The 6,625-nt window shown below is 43.1% G+C and overlaps 1 pseudogene; it reads right to left on the minus strand.

The window, feature by feature from the left end:
- Positions 1-5,316: 5,316 nt before the first annotated feature.
- On the minus strand, positions 5,317-6,099 carry LOC138297421 (b(0,+)-type amino acid transporter 1 pseudogene; annotated as a pseudogene).
- Positions 6,100-6,625: the final 526 nt, after the last annotated feature.

Genomic DNA, 6,625 nt, shown 5'->3' on the forward strand with positions numbered 1-6,625 from the left:
TATGTCCCTGCATTTCCTTTTACATGCATAGACACAATGATTACACCATTAGAGCACACAAAAACGTGTAGTCATATACCTTGAATTTTACCGTTGCAGCAAGATGAATGCAGTAATTGTCTGGAGCCATTCAAGTAGGAGGTAAGTTCTTTATTTCATGTTAGGCCCTTAGGTTACAGCAACAGAAGGTAGCCGTTGTCAAGGCTCCATCCTCCCTCTGGCTGTCACTGTCTCCTAGGTTCCACTCCATACCAGACACCAACATTCTATTACATCATTCACTCTGAGCAGTCAAGACACCAGCTCAGATATACTCGGAATGGAGCTACACCGATTGCTACACCACGCCTATCAGCTTGTAAGTGAAAAACAAAAACCCAGATATGCCCATCATCCAATGATACACAGAAGCACCCGGCTTGGCGCACCCAAAAACACAGGCAGACTCACAGGAAGTGAAAAAATGTTCCAGTGCCGTGCTCATTTTCATGGCTATACCTGAAGGTGCGAGTGAGAGCACTTGGCTTTAGAGGTAACAGTTCCACACTCCCTCTAGTCAACAGAATGCTAGATTTTAATGTGTGTTTATTAATGAGCCCCCAACTCTCGACCCAAAGAGACTACTGCAACATGGGAGCACAGCCCTTGTGGTAAGATAAACATGGAAGGGCAAAAAGCAAAGCCCTTTCTGCGCATCACTCACGCATAACTTACTTTGAGGTTGTCAAGTGGATTCTCAGGGCCAGATCTATCAAGATATGTGCGAATTGCAAGATTCCACCGTTTGCGAATGCAAAATTGCCTTTCACGATGTATGAAAGGCAGTGCAGTGCAATTTTAGGGAATCACAATTTTTTGTGATTCCCTAAAACTGCGACTCCGAATAGGGAATCGTAAATTGAGATTCCCTAAATAGGAAATCGCAAATAGGGAATTCCTATTTGCGATTTCCTATGCACATGTATTGTGCATTTCCTAAATGCGAACTGGGCATTTAGGAAATGCAATTACCACCAAATCCAATTTGGTGGTAACCATGTACAATTTAAACAAATGCTTTGAAAATAAATTTTTAAAAGTGCCATGTAGCGCACACATGCCACTAGGGCATATGTGTGCTTTACATGTGCACAATTTCTTTGGCGGGGGTGCATCAAAGGTGGCCTTAGGCCCCCAGCACCCTTGGATTTGCATTACCTAATTTGTGAATTCCTAAGAGGAATTCACAAATTAGGAAATGCAAAACCATTCACACCTAAAGGCCTTCAGGCCCATAGGGATGAATGGAGTCCCATTCCCTAATAGCGATTCCCTAATTGCGATTGCGAATTTTAAGAAATCGCTATTAGGGATTCGCTAATTTATTACATACCATTTTGCATTTCTCAAATAGTGATTTCTTAAAATTTGCTATTTAGGAAATGCAAATGGGTACTTTGATACATCTGGACCAGTGTGAAGTAACTGATAGTCATGCAAAATGCTCTAATACTGCCCATTGCACTGTGTAAAACTTGATAGTGCCATGAGCGTGAAGAAAAAATTAAACAAACAATGACAAGCAACTGGTAGTTATGCAAATCGCTCCCATACTGCCCATTGTGCTGTGTAAAACTTGAAAGCGCCATGGCACCATGAGCACAAAGGAAAAAGAAAACAAACAATAAGAAGTAACTGGTAGTCATGCAAAATGCTCCAATACTGCCCATTCTACTGTATATAACTTGAAAGTGTGATGTCCGCCATGAGTGCAAATGAAAAACAAAAGAAATTATGGGCCAGATGCACAAAAATGCAATTTTGCATTTCTTAAATAGCAACTTTATAGAAATTGCTATTTAAGAAATGCAAAACCCTATGTACAGACATACCGATTTCCTAATAGCAAAATTGGTATGAAGAAATCCTATTGTATTTTAGTCAATCGGCCGGTTTTGCATTTTCTAAATAGCGATCTCTTATTAAGAAATCACTACTTAGAAAATGCACAACCAGGGATGGCAAAGGGCAAAAGGCCCTGCTTGGTGCACCCCAAGTAGAGCAAACATATGCCTAAGGGGCATGTGTGCTCTATTTCAATTAAAAAAAGCACTTTGGGGTGCTTTTTTTTTTTATTGCACCTGGTTACTACCGACTTTGGTGGTAATTGCATCTCCTAAATGCCTAAGTCGCATTTAGGAAATGCTTTGTACATCAGACTAGGCGTCGCTAATAGGGATCCCCTATTTGCGATTTCTATTCTGGGAATCGCAAATTGCAATTTCTACAAGGTAAAAATCGCAATCTGCGATTCCTTAAGGGCCTTTGTACCTAAGAAAAGGCTGTTTTGCATTTCTTAATGGCCCAAAATACTGACTCGGACCATTAAGAAATGCAAAAGGGCTTTGTACTTCTGGCCCAATGTGAAGTAACTTGTAGTCATGCAAAGCACTCCATTACTGCCCATTGCACTGTGTAAAACTTGAATGCGCCATAGCGGCCATGAGCGCAACTCAAAACAAAAGAAACAATGACAAGTAACTCGTAGTTATGCAAATCGTTACAATACTGCCGATCGAGTTCCCCTAGCGGGAACTCGGTCAGCACTATTGGAGCAATGTTCATGAGTTGTAGTTACTTGTTATTGTTTGTTTTGTTTTTCGTTGCACTCATCCGCTTTCAATTTTTTTACAGTGGAAACTCGGTCAGCAGTATTAGAGCAATTTGCGTAAAGCGTTCCAACACTGCAGCTCGAGTTCCCGCTGTATAGAAATTGTAAGCGGCAAGAGTGTGACTGAAAAATTAACAATAAAAAGTAACTGGTAGTTATGCAAATTGCTCCAATATTGCCGATCGAGAGAATGTCAAGCTAAAAGTAAAAAAGTAGTCCACAAACCGTCTATAAAACATGGACGCTGCGTATGTTAACAGTAGTTGGCCGGTGCTCTTGAGGAGGGCTAAACACTGGAAAATACTTGACATATGCATGCCTTGAACATATGAAATCAAGGGAATTTTGTTAGGCAAGCCTACAAACAAATTAAAGTGATGGGCATGAGATGGGTGTGGTTAAAACTCAGAGAATAGTTCACAGGGGGTAGAAAAGAAAAACAGCACTTGCGCGCTGCTATATGCTCAGCCTAAAAAAAGCAGTGCTTGAGCGCGGCTATATGCTCAACCTAAGAAAAGGAGGTGGGGGTAAGGAGAAAGAAAGCAAGACCTGGCTGGTGTATAGTGTGATCAGGCAGCGCAAAATGGGCTGGTCAGACAGGTCAGGGTTTTTGTCTGTTGCAAGCTTGAATCCAAGCAGCCGTTCACATTCTGCAAAACACTTATACAGTGTGTCTTTACAAGTTCAAAACTGCTCTAATGTGGAAACATGGGCCATGTTTTTAACTTTCTAATTCACTGATGGGGGACACTTTTATTTTGGTGCCCGGGGCCTATTTTCTGGCCCAGTCCCACTCTGAGAGAAAGCGATCAGAGAGAGAGGGAGAGTAGAGTTATGGAAAGGGAGAGATTGACCAAGGAGATTGTCAGGGCTCCAGCACGACCCTATCAGGATACAATGAACATTAGGGAGGCACTAATAAAAAACATACACCATTTGTATAAGGATCAATCTGTAATTTTTCGTAACGCTTGTGTATGAGCATGAATAAATCCTTGGAATCACTCGGGAGGACATAATGTGTAGTCACCAAGTTACAAACTTCATAACCAGGCCCAAAATTTACTGTAGCTTAGAGATGGTATTCACGCGAGCTGGAGCTGTGGCACAAATGGCAGTGCCCATCATTTTTACACGCAGAAACTATTTTGCACTGATTCGAAGAAAGTGCCAAATTCTCTTTGTGTTGCGCAGAACTCACCCACTTGCTAATGTATGCGCAGGGGAGACGGCGGGGAGGTGCCAGAGCAAACAGCTCTAGTGTTTGACACAAAGACAGCCAACTAAAATACTGTGATATAGGCTTGAATGAAATCTTAACGCCAAAATAACCCAGATGCAAAAGGTGGTCAGGAAGAATATAGTGTATTCTCCCCATGTCTAATGTGTAATATAAGCAAAATTACAAATGTTATGCAGGGGATGCCATAAATGGCCCGATTTATTCCAGGGAGCTGACCAGTCAAGAGTAAATGGTTTCTCTACTTAATATTTCTGTGCCTTGACCAGTGGCCGCTGCCACTTTATGTGGGCGGTGGTGAGGGGGATGGAAGTAGTTAGGGTGAAAAGAAAAAAAAAAAAAAAGCTTACCTGTAGGGGAGAGCGTTTGTCTCCCCTCTGTCCTCTTCCTGTTTCCAGGCTCCCAGCCAATCACGATGCTGCTGTCACCAGCAACAACACTGTTGTGATTGGTCTGAGCGGCCTGCTTCACCGCTCAGACTGGGAATGGAAGCCTGGGCACGTTCTCTACTTGGCTGTGCAATACAGTCAGGTAGAGAACATGCAAAGTGCACGTCTGTTTGGCCGGCTCAACACGGCAGGCCAAACAGACATGCCCCCTTCCTCCAGCCCAGCCCTACCCCTTCTCCCAGGAAAAATAAATTGATAATAACGTAGTGTTACTATTTTATTTTTCCTTTCCCCGCAATCCAGAGGGGCGATGCTCCTCCGCCTTAGCAGAGGAGCCACCCCTGGCCTTGACTGTGTAGAATTATGCAGTAGCAAACCCCACACAAGTAGTGCAGAGTGGGCGAATCAAGGGACGTTTTTTCTTGCAACTGGGAATACTCTCAAACATGTGAGGAGTCACAGACTTTTATCCGTTCCCACCCTGGAATGGTGAGTACCCATACTTTGTAGAGATAGAAATTCGTCCATGGGTAAAAAAAGTTTTTCCATTGAGAAAATAAAAAATAAATGCTTTTCCACACTTGGCTGCCTGACAACATAGTGTGTAATTGTGCATTATATAATTACGTGCGCATTGAGGTAGCAGCAGACTTTAAAAACTCTAATTCTCGGTAGGATGACTGGGAAACTGCGCCTGCTGCAGCTTTCTAGGGTCACTACTGTGTTTTGTGTATAATGGGAACTTGTCATTTTCCTCCCTCGAGTCATAGAATTTATAAGAAAGAGGGCAGAATTAAGATTCGTTTTGTGGATCGGGCCACAGATCTTTCCACTAATATTCCAAATAAGACACTATAAGACACAGAGGCATCCAAGAGCTGATACAAAAATACACCAGATATTGGCACATGGAATTGAGTGAGCGAGTGGCAGTGGGCATTTTTGGTGATGTGCCACTGTGGAAAAATAAACAATGCTGCAGTTGGTAATTTCTGGTATCGGTTATCAGGATTCCTAAAGGGCGCAAAAATAAGAGCCTATCTGCAAACATGCACACTTACTTCAGGGTGCTTCAGTTCTTCTGTCACAAAGTTGGCAGAGTTCCATCCAGAGTACGGCCATTGCCCTTGATAAAAGGCGATTCCAATGGCCCCAAATCCTGTCGCTGTGCCCTGAAATGCGTTCTGGAAGTGTCCTGTGTGCCCGTTGACAAGAAACACCACGCCGCCCACAACAATGACCAGGAGGGACGCGAATTTAGCCACAGTGAAGATATTCATGACCAACGTAGCAGTCTTCACATTCAGACAGTTTATAGTGACGACAACCAAAATGCAGGCAATGGCGGTAATTTTAACCACAGCTTCCGGGGAAGGGCATCCTGGGTAAAACGGGTTTACCACATACTGGGCAAAACTCAAGGCAATAGCTGCGTTACTGGCGGGTGACAACAGGAACACGGTGAGGTATGTGTACAGAAAGGCTGGCAAAGGGCCATATATCCTCATCAGGTAAATATAATCGTTACCCGATTCCTTTATTGTGGTCCCGAGTTCTGCATAACACAAGGCCCCGAGAAAGGCCATGAAGCCGCAGACAGCCCAAATCCCGAGGCTGCCACCCAGACTGCCCATGTAGGAGAGCACTCCCTGGGGCGACATGAAGATGCCTGACCCAACCATGGTCCCTGCAATTAAAGAGCCAGCGCTGAGGAGACCAATCTCCCTTTTTAGCCTCAGTTTCTCCGTCTTTCCATCCATGGCTGCTGATGGGAGAACCTGACTTGGCTTCTCACCCTGTGCTTGTGTGTGCATCGTATGTCTTCAGCTTTGAATCAGACTGCTACCTGCTCAACTTAAACATTTAGACACAATGAATGGTAGCGACTGTAAATGGAGGCCCTTTTTACACATTAACTCTGTTAATCTATAATATATTTAACTGATGGACACACGCTTGTAATCTTTGATGCCTCGCACAGGATTCAGAGTAAGCAAGGATGTGGTAACTATTTTCTCGATGTTTCTTCCTAAGGAAAGTTAAGAATATCTAGGTCACTTTGATGCATGTGCAAGTTTTAAAGCGGGTGCGAACAGTGCTTCTAACTAGTGATGGCTAACAACATTTTTAACAGTGTTAGCACCATGTACTATGAGCATGCATAAAGAATGTACAGAACCACAACAAATCTCAACCACAAAAGACAGCAACAAAACATAACCCAAGGAAACACAACTCATTATATTCCACCATACAAGCCATAAAACAATCGACATAGCACAGTAAAACACAAAAAACAATACGCATCTACAAAACACAAAAACAGCATAGAAGGCAATTTAACAG

The sequence above is a fragment of the Pleurodeles waltl genome, chromosome 5 (assembly GCF_031143425.1).
Source record: "Pleurodeles waltl isolate 20211129_DDA chromosome 5, aPleWal1.hap1.20221129, whole genome shotgun sequence".
Taxonomy (NCBI): domain Eukaryota; kingdom Metazoa; phylum Chordata; class Amphibia; order Caudata; family Salamandridae; genus Pleurodeles; species Pleurodeles waltl.